Source organism: Chlorocebus sabaeus, chromosome 12 (assembly GCF_047675955.1).
Source record: "Chlorocebus sabaeus isolate Y175 chromosome 12, mChlSab1.0.hap1, whole genome shotgun sequence".
NCBI classification, from domain to species: Eukaryota; Metazoa; Chordata; class Mammalia; order Primates; family Cercopithecidae; genus Chlorocebus; species Chlorocebus sabaeus.
Window position 1 is genome coordinate 107,744,183 of NC_132915.1, and position 18,353 is coordinate 107,762,535.

General features: G+C 54.7%; 1 protein-coding gene across 11 annotated transcripts in view; it reads left to right on the plus strand.

Annotated features, from left to right (window-relative positions):
- Window positions 1-18,353, plus strand: part of NTNG2 (netrin G2) — an 82,856-nt gene that overhangs the window by 36,836 nt on the left and 27,667 nt on the right. The gene's annotated exons all lie outside the window — the stretch shown is intronic.

An 18,353-nucleotide genomic window follows, 5' to 3' on the forward strand; every position in this document is an offset into this window, starting at 1 on the left:
GTAGGCTTTCTGATGTGTGCCAAGACCCGCAGGCAAACACGGACACTCTTTCTAGACAGGACACTCCAAGGGCTTATGGATTAGGGGTCACCTCGCAGAAGCCAGAGTCAGACCTTTCTTTGGAATGTGCAGTGTGTGGACACCCCAGACCTGCTGAAGCAGCTCTTTCTTGCCCAGCTCTGGAGAGGAATGTGTTTTGAGGAAGCTTTGAGGAAGGCAAAAGACTGTCATAGGAGAAGAAAGCAGCCTTTACCTCCCAAAAACTGTTTAGATTGTGGAGGAATACATGGTTCTGTGCTGTCCTAGGTCACTGATTCTTTTGGCAGATAATATGCCAGTCTGTGGGGGCAATGCCATCTTCCCTGGGCCATCTGTAGAATGGGGATGGTAACAAGCATACTTCTCTTGCTGGATTATGGTGAGGGTTAAATGAGTTAAAGTTGATGAAGTACTCAGAACAGTGCCTGGCACATAATATGTGCTAAAAAAAAAAAAAGTGTTTAATAAAAAAAATTGGACAAAATAATGGAGTGAGAGGGCTGGGGTGGGCTGAGGGAGGAGAGAGTTGAGACCCAAGGGTGCTGGGGCAGTCCGGGCCAGGAGCCTGGCTTAGGCAGGTGCAGGCAGGGGCTGCACCTGGGGAGCCCAGCTGGGATGATCACTCACTGTGGGCATCTCTCCATTGCAGGCTCTCAATGCCCACCTAAATCTATAATTCCTGACAAGTGGAAAAAGTGATTTGCCATATGGCACGTAGAGCATAATCCTGTTTTTGTAAAATATATGATACGCCTTGTATATCATTTCTGCGTCTTGAACACACGTTGGCTGTAAGTGTATACAAGACCGGGACAAATATCATGGGTTGGGAAGAAAGGCTGGAAGCCCGTTTGCCAGCCATGTGCTGTGGTGATGCCTGCATGGTGAGGCTGGACGGGCCACTGTGGTGCTGCTGTTTCCAGCTTGTGTTTGCATTTTGTTTCACTTTGACGGTGTGTGTGGATTCCAGGTAGGCAAAGGCAAAGGCAGGTCGTTCATGAAGCCGGAGTCAGCTTCAAGTCTGGCAGATGGGAGTGAAGCAGGTGCAGACAGGGGCCCGTGGTTCTGATACCGTGATCTCTAACCCACCTCAATTGGGACAGGATATTCAAAATCAGGAATGTTCTGGAAAACACCCCATATTCAGGCACTGTGGTGGAAGCTGGTGTCCAGACTTTCAGCCCCTGGGCATCTCTGGGACCTCTGCCCTTGGAATGCCATTGTCTGGTTGTTACTAGACACCCGCCAATCCCCGGGCTTAGCAGCTCAGGGCTGGGAACCAGCTCCCCAGGCCCTGCAGGCTCCTGGCTTGTCTTCTGACCTTGGGCTGCTCAGGGAAACCCTCATCTTCAGGCAACTGTTCAAGGACCCTGCCTTACATTTCCTAAGGCGGCTCATGTGGGGCCCTCATGTCTGGGCCAGCTGTAGGGTCCAGAATGGGCCTGTGATGGTCAGGGTCTGGTGGTGCCACTTCAACCCCAGCAGGATGACCTAGGGTTCAAACCCTGCGCCCTGTCTCGATTTCCCATCTGTGACAAGACAACTGTGGCTGCCTGGAGCCCATGTCTCCCTGGAGGTGGTTCCCCTTGGCACCCAGCCTCCGCGGGCGGCAGGGAGGAGCCGAGGTGGTGGCGAGAGTGTGCAGTCAATTCAGAGAGAGAGTAAACACTCTTCAGGCAGCAGCTTGGCTTGTCGTTGAATTGGATCGGGTTAGACGGTTCAAGGAAGGGCTGAAGCTACCTCCCCTTTTCCCTCTTCATTTCCCCTGGGAAAGTCCAGCCGTGCTGAGAAGCCAGAGACGCAGGACCCGTGACAAAGGGGGATGTGGCACCCGAAGTTCCTGAGTGGGCACCAGGGACCCCTGGGGGTTCCTGGGCTCTGGGATTTCACACTGAACCTGTTCTGGGGATTCCCTCAGAATTTCATGACCGCCCTGTTGCCCAGTGGCTCCGCTGTGGTCCACTAACAAGAACAGCAAATGTTTATCCAGCATTTGCTATGGGCTCATTTGCTATTGAGTGCTGTTATTAACGGCTTCATGTGTATTTTCTTGTTTAATCAATAGTTGTTTAATTTCCCGATGGTTATTGAATGGTTCAGATCCTGCAAGCCAAGGACACAGCACTGAGCAAGCCGGACCTGATCCCCACCGGCTGCAGCTCTCCCTGCGGGGGCAGTGCTCCCCCAGCCTCATGTTTTCAGATGAGGAGGCTGAGGCCTGTGAGGTCAAGGAATAGAAGGAGATTGCACAGCGCCACTACATGGCAAACAGCTAACATCCAGACACAAGCATGTCCGGGCTCAAGATGGACTCGGCCACCAAGCGGTCCCTAGCCCTGGCCTGGTGGCTGCCTCATTTCTGGTCCCAGCTCTGACTTGAGCCCACCTGGAGCTCAGATAGCCTGTATGATGGGGCCATCCCACGGGACTCCCCTCTGAATTGAAGGTTCTTTAATGGATGGTGGCTCCCTGCTCTGCCCCTCAAGTCAGCGATTTCCCGCTCCAAGGGGGACCCCAATGGCAGGCAACGGTGTAGGCAGGAGGGGGAGGACAGAAGCACCTGGCTGCGGAGGAGGAGCTGGAGCAGCTGCAGCCAGCCCAGGGTCCTGGGAAGGAGGGACTGGTACAAATGGTGAGGGAGACAAGAGGTGGGGACAGACTGAGCTCCAGCCCCACCACAGGGGGCAGGTGGGGTGCCAGTGGCTCTGAGAGAAGCACAGGCACCCGCAAGTCCCAGCCACACCCCCTCCCTGACTCCCGCGGAGCCTGCTCCACGTGCCCATTCCTGGAAGGCAGGCAGGGGGCGGGAGCTATTTTCTCCTTCCACACATGGGGAAACTCAGGTGCGGAGCTTGGAGAGTGGTTGGCTTCAGACTGTGCAGCAAATCTGGGGCAGAATCTGGATTTGAGGAGGAATGAGATCATCCCTTTATGGTGCTTGGAGCGGGAGGGGCCTCTGCTCCCACCCTCCACACAACCATTAAGAGAAGCGGGGCCCAAACCTGACCCAGCATCTCACAGGAGAGCCGTTTAAGACAGGGTTCCCCAGCCCCACCACTGAGAGCTTTGGGACTGGGAGGCTTCGGGTGAAGTCCAGAAGGCTGTGTCTTTGCAAAGCTCCTCAAGTGAGCTGGAGAGGTGGAAGCTGCTGCATCCATGGAGATGGATGACCATAACCTGTTGGAACCTCAGTTTTCTCATCTGCAAAATGGAGAAATAGTAATGACGTTAGCTGCCGGTTGTGAGGAGTCAATGAAATGCTATATTCAAAGAGCTTATCTCAGTGTCTCATTCCTCTGGTTAGACGGTGGGAGAGGGAAGGTGAGGAGGCTTAGGATCAGGGCTGCCTAGATATGAGGCCATTCCTGCACCCAACCCAGGTACTAGAAGGAGTGTAGAAGCATGCCTCTGGGTTCACAGGGGTTGCAATCCCAAATGTCTGCAGAGGCTGGGAACATAGCTTATGTGGAAGCCAGGCATGGTGGTGTGCACCTGTAGTCCTAGCTACGTGGGAGGCTGAGGCAGAAGGATTACTTGAGCCTGGGAGGTTGAGGCTGCAGTGATCTATGATGGTGCCACAGCACTGCAGCCTGGGTGACAGAAAGAGATCCTGTCTCTAAAAAAATAAAAATAATAAATAAATTCAAATGAATAATAAAAATAATGAGAAGAAGACAATGTATATGGGTACCTATGGTACCATCAGAAGTGACAGGGAAGGGTGTGGCCTGGGGAGAAATGGAGACAGGAGGACCCTCACAAGACAGTGGACCAAACATTCCAGATCTTCTGCAGTAACAAAGGAAGGTGCACAGCAGTATCTATGGAAAGTCTCTTGCTTTCAAAAATATCGGCACCTACTTCAAAAAGTGGTTTAAACTCTGTGCAAGGAAAACAAAATGCACCTGCAGCCCAGGGCAGCTCACTAGCTGCCAGGGGGCACCCCTGCTCTGAAATGCTCAGTGTCCTCCTGTAGCTGTGGTAGCGGCTGCATTCGACGAGCCCGAGGCAGGGCCAACACACTGGAGCCAGGGCAGGGGCAAAACAGCAAAACAGCCCAGTCAACCCTGCCCACTCCAGACCTGGGAGTCAGAGGGAAGGGGGCATCATCCCATGCAAGTTCCTCTGCCCAGAAAACCCTTGGAAGCTCCAGGGAGGCAGCCCAGCAGGTCCTTTGCCAGCAGGAACAGGAAAGGAGGAGTGAGTTCCCCATTCCTGGAGGTATTCAAGCCCAGTGGGTGGTGTTTGTGGGAGATGATGAAGGGAGGTCCTTTGCACCAAATTAAGGTCTTATGTGCCCATTCTGTTCAACAGGAATACATGTGGATTAAGGGAACAGGAGAGGCAGGTATCATTTATTGGTTACGTGCCAGGCATTGCCTCCTCACCCCCTTTCTGCCCAGGAGGAGGTTGAAGTCCTTGAGCGAGAGAAAACCCGTGAGATCCCAGAGGCCGAGCTGGGCCTGGATGGGCAGATCTGAGCTCTGGAGTGGCCAAGCCCAGCTCCTGCAGACCCAGCTTCCCCAGACCCTGCGGGGGGTCTAGCTGCTCTATGTCCCTGAGCCTCCCCCAACCTGGTTTTCCCCCCATCGACCCCTCCCCTCTTTCTTGCCTTCTTGATTTCTTTCATAAACGTCCTGTCCCTATTGATCGCCCCGTAACCGGAGATGGACGGACACTGGACGAGAATAGAAACAGCAGAGGGAAGAAAACCATGGAGGGTAGGCAGGTGGGTGCGGGGAGGGGAGTGCAGAGACAGGCGATTTCAGTCACCCTATTCCTGTACCCACCCTTCCTGCATCTCTTTCTCAGCTGCTCTACAGGAAAAACAGGGGCAAGAAGGGAATTCTATGATGTTATTCTGCCTGCGCTGACTCCTTGAAACTCTGGGAAGGCAGAGCCTCCTCCCTCAGCAATATTAACCGTCATTCACCAAGAATTCCCATAGTCCAGGTGGCATCCCGAGTCCTTTATGTGCATTTCCTCATTAAGTCCTATCCTGTGAGGATCATTGTCCCCATGACATAGATGAGGAAACTGAGGCCAGAAGGTTGAGATATAGATGGAAAGGCTGGGGTGTGGTGGCTGGTGCCTGTAATCCTAGCACTTTCGGAGGCTGACGCAGGAGGATCACTTGAGTCCAGGAGTTCAAGACCAGCCTGGGCAATATAGTGAGACCCCCCATCTCAATGAAAACAAAATAGATGGAGGTACCCATGAGGATGGCTGTTATTGGACAAGCAAAAAATGACAAGTGTCGGCAAGGATGTGGAAAAATCAGAACCTTCATGCATTGCTGGTGGGAACAAAAACGGTGCAGCCACAATGGAGAACAGTTTGGTGGCTCCCGAACAAGTTAAATATAGATTTAGCAATTCCGCTCCTAGGTATAGACCCAACAGAATTGAAAGAAGGGACTTGAACAGATACTTGTACACCCATGTTTATAGCAGCTTTATTCTGAGTAGCCAAAAGGTAGAAACAGCACAACTGTTCATCAACAAATGGAGACACGAAATGTGGCCCATCCATACAATGGAATATGATTCAGCCTTAAAAAGGAGGGAGAACCTGACACACACTGCAACACAGATGAACACTGAGGACATGATGCTAAGTGAAATAAGCCAGACACAAAAGGACAAATACCATATGATTCTGCTTACCCGACGTCCCTAGAGTCATCAAATTCAGAGACAGAAAGTAGAATGATGGCTGCCAGGGGCTGGGGGAAGGTGGAATGGGGGTTAGTATTTAATGCAGACAGCTTCAGTTTGGGATGATTTAAAGTTCTGGAGAAGGATGGTGACAGAGCTTGCACAGCACTGTGGATGTACTAATGCCACCAGACCGTACACTTGACAATGGTAAGGTGACTAGGTGCGGTGGCTCATGCCTGTAATCTCAGCACTTTGGGAGGCCGAGGCGGGCGGATCACTTGAGGTCAGGAGTTCGAGACCAGCCTGGCCAACATGGCGAAACCCTGTCCCTACTAAAAATACAAAAATTAGCCAGGTGTGGTAGTGGGTGCCTGTAATCACAGACACTCGGGACACTGAGGCAGGAGAAGCACTTGAACCAGGGAAGTGGAGGTTGCAGTGAGCTGAGATCGCACCACTGCACTCCAGCCTGGGTGACAGAGAGAGACTCCATCTCAAAAGAAAAAAAATGGTAAGGTGATAAATATATACATATATTTTAGCACACTAAAAAATAAAGGAAATAGATGGGTGGGTAGTCTCCATGTCAGACTGTCCAGGTGCAAATTCTGGATTAGGTGTGACCCTGGGCAAGTTGCCTAACCTGTCTGCCTCCTTCCCACCTCCACAAAATGGAGACAATCACCCTGGGGTTTAAGTGAGACCATCCAGGGAGAGGAGCCATGGCTGTTGGGGTTGCATAGAAAGAACAGCAGATCACAGAGGACCTGGAGATTCTTCTACTGGGGACTGTGGGCTCTTAGGAGGGCAAAGGGTGGGCCTCAATGATCCATGGACTCCCTGAAATATATGCTAAGTATCGTGTGTGTGCAGTCAGTTGGTGAGAGCCCCTAGTTTTTGTTCCATTCTCAAAGGGAGCCCATGATGCCAAAATATTTGGAGAGTCCCTGAAAAGGCAGCTTTGTGTTGTGCTTTTCATTTTTTTAAACCCAACTCTTGGCTGGGCACTGTGGCTCCTGCCTATAATCCCAACACTTTGGGAGGCCGAGGTGAGTGGATCACCTGAGGTCAGGAGTTCAAGACCAGCCTGACCAACATGGTGAAACCCTGTCTCTACTAAAAATACAAAAATTAGCTGGGCGTGGTGGCGGGTGCCTGTAATCCCAGCTACTCGTTAGGCTGAGGCAGGAGAATCACTTGAACCTGGAAGGTGGAGGCTTCAGGGAGCTGAGATCGCACCACTGTACTCCAGCCTGGGCGACAGAGCGAGACACCATCTCAAAAAATAAATAAATAAATAAAAATTAAAAAATAAAATAAACCCAACTCTTTGGGGACACCCAGTTCTTTGGGGACAGACATTTTGTTAGGTGCAGTTCACACACCTGCAACTGTACCTCCCAGGCTCCCTGAACTACTGCTTCCCACCAAAAAGCCAGCATGCACAATTCAAGACCACGTCGGCCTCCACTGAGAAATGCCGGTGTTGGGAAGGGGCCAGACTGTGCTAAAGAGTTGGGGAGGTCCACTGCCAAGGTGGGTGGTTGGCCCCTGGGCCTGGGGTCTCCTCTGGTCTTTGGCTCTGCTCCACTGCTGGGTGGGGCAGAGAGGGCAGGAGGGGCATCTCAGGCTTGGCCAGGGTCACAGGAGGCTCGGGGAGCCCTGCAGGTGCTTGGGAGAGAGTCACACACAGCAATGCCTTCCCAGCAGCACTGGGAAGAATCGGGGTTCCGTCTTCTCTTGCCTGAGAAGGCATTTCCTCTGCGAGCTTTCTTGCCATCATATTAATTCACTCAACAGATGTTTTTTCTCAGACCTTGCGGGGATGAATTAACACATATTTCTAATGGGCACTGCCTTGATTTCTTGGAGCCTCCATAACGAAGTACCACAAACAGGGGGGAGGTCAGGAGCCTGAAATCAGGGTGCAGCTGGGCTCGCTGTGGACCCTGCGGGAGGGAACCTGTCCCACACCCTCCGCCCTCCACTCGCTCCTGGCAGGGCCGGCAGCCTCTGGCGTTCCTGGGCTCATAGCTGCGTCACTCCAGTCTCTGCCTTGTCTTGCAGCTGTCCGCTCCCTGAGCGTCTGTCTTACACGCTGTCTCCCCGTCAATCACATCGGATAAGGGCCCGCCCTCCTCCAGCATGACCTCAGCTTAGCTTATATCCTCATCACATCCACAAAACCCCATTTCCATGTAAGGTCACATTCACAGGCAATGGGGGTCAGGATGTCAACATATCTTTTCGGGAGACGTGATCTGGCCCACAGCAGGCACCTATGACATGTTGAACACAGCAGGGTGCCAGGGTCCAAGACCATGGAGGGGCTGACGCTTCCATAGTGGGAGAGCAGGAATCCACAAACCTAGTACCCCCAAGTGCCCACAGGTGAGAAAGAAACCCAGGGCAAGGCCAGTGCAGGAGTTCAAGACCCGCCTGGGCCACATGGTGAAACCCCATCACTACAAAAAATACAAAAATTAGCCAGGCACGGTGGTGTGCGCCTGTGGTCCCAGCTACTTGGGAGGCTGAGGTGGAGGATTGCTTGAGCCCAGGAGGTCAAGCCTGCAGTGAGTTATGACTGTGCTACTGCACTCCAGCCTGGGTGACACAGCGAGACTGTGTCTCAAAACCCAGGGCAATGTGGACGTGGAGCTGGGAACCAGCCTGAGACCTGGACCCGGGGGTCAGGGAAGGCAAAGAGAAACCTGAAGGGGGAAACGGGGGCACAGCATTTGTGGCAGGGGACAGCAGGTGGGACAGGCGCGGTGCCTTCTAAGGACTCAATGTGATGCGGCTGTGGTGGGTGGGTAAGATTCCAAAGAAGAGCAGGCAGGGCCCGATCATGCCAGCCCTGCAGCCGCGGGAGGAAGTTGGTTTTGGTTGAAGTTTGGTGGGAGGGCTACAGGCAGGGGAGAGGTGCGATCCGATTTCTGGTGTTTGGAAATCTGAGTTGGGGGTGGTGGTGCTGGAGGCCAGCAGGAGACCGGGCGGGTCCTTCCAAGACCGGCAGCAGCCTGGCGGGGTTCTGACGGGGACAGGGGCTGTGATGTGGGCCGCCTGGAGGTGGCCTTTGGTGGCAGTGTTGCTGAGTGGCTGGTGGGAGCAGGGGGCGGGAGGCATCGTGGGGGACTCCCAGGCATCGGGCTTTGAGACACTGGGTGGATGGAGATGTTGCCTCGTCAAATGGGGGCAGAGGTGAGGGAATTTTCTGGAGGGGAATTTTTTTAATTTCTTAATTTTTTATTTTTATATTTTCATATAGCAAAATGGACCTTTTGGGGGTACAGTTCTAGGGATTTTAGCATGTGGATAGCTTCACGTAACTGCCACCACAGCCTGGCCTGTCTCTCCAAAAACTCCCTATGCTACCCTTTGAGCCACCCAGGGTCCCGGTCCTGAAACCCCTGGAAGTCCCCAATCTGCTCCCCATCTTTTCTGAAAATCTCCTCTAAGTGGAGTCGTGCAGCAGGTGGCTTTTTCAAGGGATCTCCTTTGTCCTCGACATGCCTCTGAGGCTCACGGCGTGGCCACCTGCGTGGCTTAGGCTCCTCACTCCTGAGTAGGACTGTGCCCTGTGCGCGGCACACTGCGGTCTGTTTACCCAGTCTCCGTGGAAGGACGTCTCGGTGGCTCCCAGTCTGGGGTGATTATGAATAGAGCTGCTATAAACATTGGTGGCAAGGTTTTTGGGTGAACATAAGTTTTCGCTTTCCTTGGGTAAGCACCCAGGTGTGGACGGCTGGGTCGTCTGGTGAGCGTGTTTAACTCCATAAGAAACTGCCAGGCCGTCTTCCAGCGCGGCTGTGCACTGGAGGAAGCCTGACTTCTATTTTGGACCTGTTGGTTGTGAGCGTTTTGGAGGCATCCGGAGCATTTGGGCCTTTTGAGTGTGAAGCGCAGGCGAGACTGGGCGCAGGGAGTCCTGAGCTCCGCGGTGCGGATGACGCCCGCCGTGGGGGCGTGCGAGACTTCCGAGAGGAGAGCCGGGGAGCCGGGCGGTCTGCAGCCCTGAGATCAGAGAGGGGGGGGTCTGGCAGGGCGGTACCCCAAAACCACGCGAGAGCCGTGCCTCCAGGGCAGCGGCCACCTGTGTCCGTGCCGCCGAGGGGCCAAGTGGAGGAGCCAGCGTGGGCCCATGGACCTGGGAAGATGGGGGTCACAGCAGAGGCACCCAGAGCAGAGCCCGGGATGAAGGCCGTCGTGGGGTGGTTTCAGGGGCGAATGCCAACACTTTTAAAAGAGTGAATAAGGGGTGAAAAGGAGGGAGTGTAGGCAAGCTTTGAAAACATTTGGCTCGGAAGGGGAGCAGGGAGATGGGGTGTGAGCTGCTGGGGGAATGGGGAGGGGAGAGGGTTCTTTCTGAAAGGCGGGAGGCGCGGCAGCGTTGGCGTTGGGTTGGGAAGAATCCTCCAGGACTGAAGATAGCTGCGGGGAGGGCGGGAGGGACACTGGGGACAGGAGCCGAGGAAGTGATTGGGGTGGGCGGAGAGCTGACAGGACAGAGGGCCCACCAGCATGCGTAAGGAGGAAAGGCTGACTGATTTCATATTTAGGTCAGAAACTCTGCTTCTAACGCCTTCTAGAGACTCCATGTCCATCCTGACAACCCAGGGTGGCGCACCCTGGTGACTCACAGGAGTCCCTTTGTCCTGAGTAAAGAGTGGCACATCACGGGGCCAGCAAGCAGCCTGCCTGAGATTCCAGCTCTTTCCATTTGCTCTTTTCTGGCAAGTCTCTTCCATTTCTCCAGGCCTCAGTTTCCCCACCTGTAAAATGGGATCTTGCTGTTGTAAAGATTGCCTGAAATTTGCCGGCTCAAGTCCCAACACTCAGGAGGTTCCTGAGGAAGGGGAGCCATTGATCCCTCGAAGGAGTCGGTGTTTTGTCACCTGAACACACAGCCCATGTTCCTCCGTCACTCACCTGGGGGCCGAGTGGAACTCCTCAGCTTCATCTCGAGCTCTGTCCTCTGTCCCTTCATCAGTCAACAGTCATGCAGGAATGAGAAGCTCAGCTCATAGTAGGTGTAGCCAAAGGGACTTCGAAGGAGAGTGCTGCCACCAACAGCGGACAGGGGACTGAGCCCCACCCGGTTCTGCATGGGCCACTCCCGCTGGGTCTGTAGCCACGACACCTAGCAGGCTCCTGTCCCCCCACCCCAGCTCTGTGGCTTGCTGGGCCTCACCAGCCACGATTGGGCAGCACAGATGGGGCTGGAGAGGGGAAGTTGGGTGGGGAGAGGACAGGCCACATCCAGGCTCATCCTCAGGCCTTGTCCTGCCCCTGGGCTGGGCTACCTCCCTCCACATCTCAGCAGAGGGAGCGTGGTGGGGGGGGTCATTGCAGAGGATCCCTGGCCCTTCATCCCATCTGAAGCCTGTTTTAGACGCACAGATGCTCCCTTAGATGTACCCGCCAAGTCACACACACACGCAGGCATTCACTCATCTGTAACGTGCCCCTGACTCACACATAAACACACACCTGCCCCACCCACACTCGCGAATCCGCTTCCAGAAGCACCCAGTCATAGACATATCACACTCCACACGGCCGCCTTGCACCCCTGCTCACAGACGCGGACCCACCGGATGAGCGGAGGCCTCCGCGGGGGCCCGGGGTTCACCGGAGGCCTTGGCTTGACTGCCCTGGGCTCGGGGCTTCTCTGTGCTTCTCCCCTATGTTGAGGCACCCACTTCATGCTTCGGTTCCTGGAGGCCTCTTTCCACTCTGTGGGCCACCCCCTCTGGGCTTCTAACCATCCCTCCATCCCACTCTCAGCCTGAACTAGGTCCCAAGGTGGACGCCCCCATCAGCAGCCCTGCCACCTAGAAGAGAGGTGCAGGCTGGCATCAGGTTTTGGTTTGGGGACATGACTGGCCTCCCGCCCTCCCTTCAGTCTTGCCCTTTCTGTAGTTTTTTGTCCCTAAACACCAACCCAGTCACTTCTCTGCACAGTATCTCTCGTGGTCTTCTACTGACCTGAGACTCAAGTCCACGCTCTGTGATCACAGACTCACCCTCTCACCTCCTTCTGCAGCCTGGGCTCTGAGACTCCCAAGACCAGCCACCCCGAAGGTTGGTTCCCTCCGGCTGGCCAAGGGCCTAGTCCTTCTGCCTGGAACATGACCTGGCCTTCCCCGGCCTTCCTGTCTGGCAAACTCTTCACCCCTCATGGCTTGGCTCAGAGAGCACCTCTCTGGAGCTCCTGAAGGCTGGAGACCTGTGCAAGCAGCCCCTGGGTCCCCTTCTCCAGCCTTGGCGGCTGGCGGCAATCCCACAGCCTTGCCATAGCTACCATAGCTATGCACGTACACGTCTGACACCCGCCCCCACAGGCTCTGAGCTCCAAGGGAGCAGGGATGGGGTCTGGCTTGTTCTCACCGTAGCACCCGCACCCAGAACCAGGTAGGCGTGCTGTGTATGTGTGGAATTCATTCATTCATTCAGTCAGTCATTCATTTATTTATTCATGAACAAATGAACTTACATGAACAAAGAAGTCTTACTATCTGGAACTCTTTCCAGAGAAGAGAGAGACTGGAATATAGGCGCTAGGAGGCAGAGAAGCAGGACCAGCTGGGCTTGCTAGCACCCACCCCTGTTGCCTCCCACCCTTCCACCATCACACCCTGCTCCTTCTCCTGTTTTCCTTGTGTGAGAAATGGGCCTCTCTGGGCTACCACCTGGACCTGGTCCTTCCCTCAGGGGTGCTGGGCCTTCCTACAGGGGAAGACGCAACCTTGCTGAAGTCAGCCAGGCTGCTCAGGCCGGGGCTGCCTTCGCAGGCCCTGGCCATACCCACCGTGTTACCCCTAAGCCTCACACCCAAGCCCACGAGCACCCGCCCGTCAGCCTGTGTTGTGTCTTGTATGCAAGGAAGCTGCCTCTGGCTTTGTAATGGGTAATAGGATTTATCAATAGACTGAGGAGGTGAGGTATGTTAAAGTACTTAATAGAAAAGGGCTTCGCACAGAAGCCCAAATTTGATTTAGCCAATGAACTCAATTGCCGGCCTGATTGCGTTCCAGGAGGTGCAGCAGCCAGCATTTGTCCACATTACCCTGGAAAAGCCAGGCTGCACCAGGCGACTGACCCAGACCGCCCAGACCTCCCCTCTGTCCCCACAGCTCTGCCATTGGTTCCCTGCTTTCTCAGGGTCTCAGGTTTGAATGGCAGTCCTTTGACCCAAACGATCTCACGTTCTCTGGCATCCAACAGCCTCCTTGCCTCTCATGCCCGAGGCTCCCCCATCCCGTGAATTAGCTAGAAGTCCAGTTTGCTACCACGTTCCTTTCACCATGATCCTCAAATCTGTGTGTCCTCTGGTCACTTGTTACTTCTTAATCAAGCTGGCCTCTGCAGGCTTCCCTCCTGACCATTTGTTGCTTCTCCGGCTGCTGTTCATCTCTCCACACTGCTTGCCCGAGCCAAGGACACATCTCTGCCAACCCCACAAAGAAGACCAAGACCCCCAGGTCACAGTGTTTCATGACACCTTAACTCAGGCCTGGGCAGAGCAGATGGGAATTACCATGTAGAAAAGAAGGACTTGAGGCCGGGCACGGTGGCTCATGCCTGTAACCCCAGCACTTTGGGAGGGCGGATTACCTGAGGTCGGGAGTTCGAGACCAGCCTGGCCAATAACATGAAACCCTCATCTTGACTAAAAATACAAAAGTAAAAAAAAATTTTTTTTAATTAGCTGAGCATAGTGGTGCGTGCCTGTAATCCCGGAAACTCAGGAGGCTGAGGCAGGAAAATCACTTGTACTTGGGAGGCGGAGGTTGCAGTGAGCCGAGATCACGCCACTGCACTCCAGCCTGGGTGATGACAGAGCAAGACTCTGTCTCAAAAAAAAACATTTTAAAAAGAGGACTTGAGAGGATTTTCATTGGTCATCACCAACCTCGAGGCTGTCCATCCATTGGCCACGGCCACCCACTGGCTGGGGAGGGGAAGCTCCTTGGCCATGTGAGCCCCCAGTCCCCTCCCAGGGTGGCATCCTTCCTCACTGCGGTCCAGGCCCCCAACCCCAGCTCTGTGAGTCCTCAGGAATGTAGCGCCCTTGTTGCTTCAGCCTCCTGCTTCATCCTGCAGAACACGCCAGCCTCCCGTGCGAGCATCTCCAGGCCAACGTAAGATCTGAGATTTGCTTTAGGTTATTTTGTCCATAACCCAGAGGCTCATGAAAAATGTTTTTCCAAAAACAAAAGAACCCTCTTCGCCCAAAGATAAATGCACTCTCTGGCAAGAGAGATTGGAAAACATTGCTGGCTACTTTAAAATAGTACTCTAACTTTAGCCCCCAAGGTACCAGAGCTCTGCGAGGCCGGTCTCAGTATACCCGACGTGTAATAATGTGGAGATGGGTGGTAACATACCAGGAAAGAAGGACCAGGCAATGTGATTAGTGACCAGCAACCCCCATGGTCCTCCAAGGAGGTGCTCTGAGAGAAGTTGGGGACTAGCTCTCCCCGCCCACCACCTGCCCACCCCAGTTCAGAGCCATCGCCATGAACCCTCTGAAATCCCCGTGGGGCTTTGCCTTTGCAGGGAGCCAGCCCTGGGGCCTCCTCCTCCCTGCCCAGCTCCGGCACCATCCCTGGCTCGCTCACCCAAACTCACTGCTTCCTCCGTCGTTCCCCCCAAGGAGTGGATGACATCACTCTTTCCGGCAGCCAGGAGTTGACCTACATTCCACCCGCCCTCCTGTCTGGGAGACTCTCCAAACCCCCGCTCCTCTCTCCCTGGGAGGAGGGAAGGGCCCCGCTCACGATTTTTGTGGAGTGACGGTGCCAGGCCCGGGTCCAGATGGTGCCCCCGCAGCAGCTCCTAAGCACTGCCTGCCCCTCCCCGCAGGGCAGGGCACGCTCCCGCCTGGCACGGGCCAGGGTCCCTGTCATCCTTCATGTGGCTGTCGGGCCCCCAGCTGGGCCTGCCACGTTTCCCGGAGAACTGTTGTCTGGGCTGGGCTCTCCCCTGGAAGTGAGGCCCGGTGCTGCCTCCTAACAGTTGTGGTCTCCGGGGGCTTACTAGGGATTCGTCAATTCAAGAAAAAGGGAAACTTAGCTGAGAAGCTGGCTGTGACTCTGTCCTTGCTGGCAGCAGGGCCAGCATCCAGCAAGCGAGTGAGTGCGCCCCATGTCAGGCCGTGAGAGAAGTCAGGGTCCGAGCAGAGGGGCCAGACGGCCACACGGGTGAGCAAGGTAGCAGTGGGCCTGCCAGATGAAAGATGGGATGCCCAGTTAAACCTGAATTTCAGATAAACAAGGGAATCTTTTTTTTTTAAGGATAAGTATGTCCCAAATATCTCATGGAATATACTTATACTAACCAAATCAGCAGTTATTTATCTAATTTTTTTTTTTTTTAGAGACAGGGTCTTGCTCTGTCACCCGGGGTGAAGGGCAGTGCAGTGGCACAGTCACGGCTCACTGCAGCCTCAACCTCCTGGACTGAAGCGATCTTCCTGTCTCCGTCTCCTGAGTAGCTAGGACAATAGATGCTCACCACCATGCCCTGATAAATTTAGAGTTTTTTAAAATTTTTTGTAGAGATGGGGGGTCTCACTATGTTGCCCAGGCTGGTCTCGAACTCCTATTGTCAGGTAATCCTCCTGCCTGGGCCTCCCAGAGTACTCGGATGACAAGCATGAGCTGCTGTACCAGGCCTAAAATTCAAACGTAACTCTGTGTCCTGTATTTTTATTTTGGAGATCTGGCAATCATTGTGGCATGGGGCTCTGTGGGGCAATGACCCCGAGAGGCCAGTGAGGGCTGGGCACGGTGGCTTATACCTGTAATTCCAGCACTTTGGGAGGCTGAGGTGGGCGGATCATTTGAGGTCAAGAGTTCGAGACCAGCCTGGCCAACATGGTGAAACCCCATCTCTACTAAAAATACTAAAATTAGCCTGGTGTGGTGGTGGGAACCTGTAATCCCAGCTATTCGGGAGGCTGAGGTAGGATAATGGCTTGAACCCAGGAGGCGGAGGTTGAAGGGAGCTAAGATCAAACCACTGCACTCCAGTCTAGATGACAAAGCGAGATTCCATCTCAAAATAAGTAAATAAATAAAGGATAAATATTTGGCAATATATTACTGAATCCTCCAAGAGGCCAGTGGGTGTGTCACCCCTTGTGGGTGGCTCCAGGGGCCTGGAGAATAGGTTGATTATCTCTATTTTGGGGAGCTGCAGGCTGCGGAGAGAGGCTCTGGGGTGGGTGTTGGAGGGAACAGCATGAATAAGGGGCCCTGCCCTTGGGACCAGGCACCTCGGGGCTGCCAGGTAAGGCCGATCTTTGCAACTGGGAGCCCCTATACTCTCATCTCCATCCCTCCCTCTATCACCTGTTGGCTGTTGACAATAGCAGCAATAATAATAGCTGACATTTCCTGAGGGCTTGCTCTGTGCCAGACCCAGTGCTGAGCACTCGAGGGTACCAGCTCAGCTTGACCCCTGACAGCCCTGCCACGTGGAAACAGCCACTTCCTAGGGTTACAGGACGCTGACTGATTCCCCAAGGCTGGTCACCTTCCTGCCTTTGCCCAGCTTGAGGGGTCAGAGGTTTTTGTTTTTTGTTTTCGTTTTTTTTTGAGACGGAGTCTTGCTCTGTCGCCCACGCTGGAGTGCAGTGGCCGGATCTCAGCTCAGTGCAAGCTCCGCCTCCCGGGTTTACGCCATTCTCCTGCCTCAGCCTCCCGAGTAGCTGGGACTACAGGCGCCCGCCACCTCGCCCGGCTAGTTTTTTGTATTTTTTTTTAGTAGAGACAGGGTTTCACCCTGCTAGCCAGGATGGTCTCGATCTCCTGACCTCGTGATCCACCTGTCTTGGCCTCCCAAAGTGCTGGGATTACAGGCTTGAGCCACCACGCCCGGCTGAGAGGTCAGAGGTTTGAACCCGACTGTCTGGCCACCATGCAACCTGATGCTGCAGCCCAGCCGAGACACTCACTGGCCTTTAACCCAGCAGGTACTCCGTGCCGGATGCTGCACAGAGAGCTCCCTTGCATTATCCCCTTCCTCCCTTGCTTCTTTCTGCAAACATTGAACGCCTTCTCTGTGCCAGGCAGTGTGTTAGACATTGACCAAAAATTAAACCCAGAGAAGTGACTTGCTCAAGGTCACCTAGCAAATCAGTAGCAAACCCTGGGTGAGAATCTGGCTGCTGACTCAGCCTCTCTCTCTCTCTCTCTGTGTGTGTGTGTGTGTGTGTGTGTGTGTTTCCGTCCTGTGGAGGCTTCCTGCTGCTGTCTGAAGAGCTAGAGCCATGGGATTCTGCAATGGAGCAGGGATGGAGAGGGAACTGCCCTGGTGGCCTGGAAGGGGTCTGCTGGCCTCATGGGCTGGCCAGCTTGCCCTGTCTCTGTGTTCATTATTAAATCATCCTTTCTGATGGATGAGCTGAAAAGCGCTGTGTCGGGGGATCAGGTGGCCCAGATGATGGTTTTCTGTGAGACTGATGGTTCCTGAGGGTCAAATTCAGAGAGCAATCCCTTGGGAAAATTGATCCCACAGAAGAAGGGGAAATATCTGGGCTGGAGTGCAGCCAGGAGCCCAGCCTGACCACCCAGGTCCAGATCTAGACTGCCCACCCAGGTCCAGATCCAGCCTGTCCACCCAGGTCCAGATCCACACTGTCCACCCAGGTCCAGATCCAGACTGCCCACCCAGGTCCAGATCCACACTGTCCACCCAGGTCCAGATCCGCACTGTCCACCCAGGTCCAGACCCAGCCTGCCCACCCAGGTCCAGACCCAGCCTGCCCACCCAGGTCCAGATCCAGACTGCCCACCCAGGTCCAGATCCACACTGCCCACCCAGGTCCAGATCCACACTGTCCACCCAGGTCCAGATCCAGACTGCCCACCCAGGTCCAGATCCACACTGTCCACCCAGGTCCAGATCCGCACTGTCCACCCAGGTCCAGATCCTCACTGTCCACCCAGGTCCAGATCCAGACTGCCCACCCAGGTCCAGATCCACACTGCCCACCCAGGTCCAGATCCACACTGCCCACCCAGGTCCAGATCCGCACTGTCCACGCAGGTCCAGATCCGCACTGCCCACCCAGGTCCGGGCCCAGCCTGCCCACCCAGGTCCGGACCCAACCTGCCCACCCAGGTCCGGACCCAACCTGCCCACCCAGGTCCGGGCCCAGCCTGCCCACCCAGGTCCAGATCCAGGCAGAGGCTGGTGCCAGGAGGGCATGTGGCAAAGGGGGCTTCTTTCTTCTTCTGTGGCTGCATTTCCTTGGCCGTGGCTTGGCCACAGAATTGGTAAGCAGGGCCATGGGTGGCAGGCATGGGAGCATCTGGCTTAGTGGCCCCTTTCCTGGCCTTCTTTGTCCCCATGGTATGGACACAAAGCCAGCACTGAGAGAGACGCAGGGGGCAGGTGGCTGTGAGATCCAGCTTTAGTGCCATGCAGCCCCAGGTGCCAAGCCTGCCTCTTCCACCCAGAGCCCTGGCCCTTGACCCATCTGAGCCTCACATTCTCACCTGTAAAGTGGGAAGGACAGCGCGTTCTGGGTTTTCATGAGGATTTGGTTAAGAATGCATAGCGTCCGTCCACGTATGAGCGCTCAGCAGATTATTTCTATGTGCTTGCTTATTTATTTCATTTACTTCATCTCCCAAGGGCCTT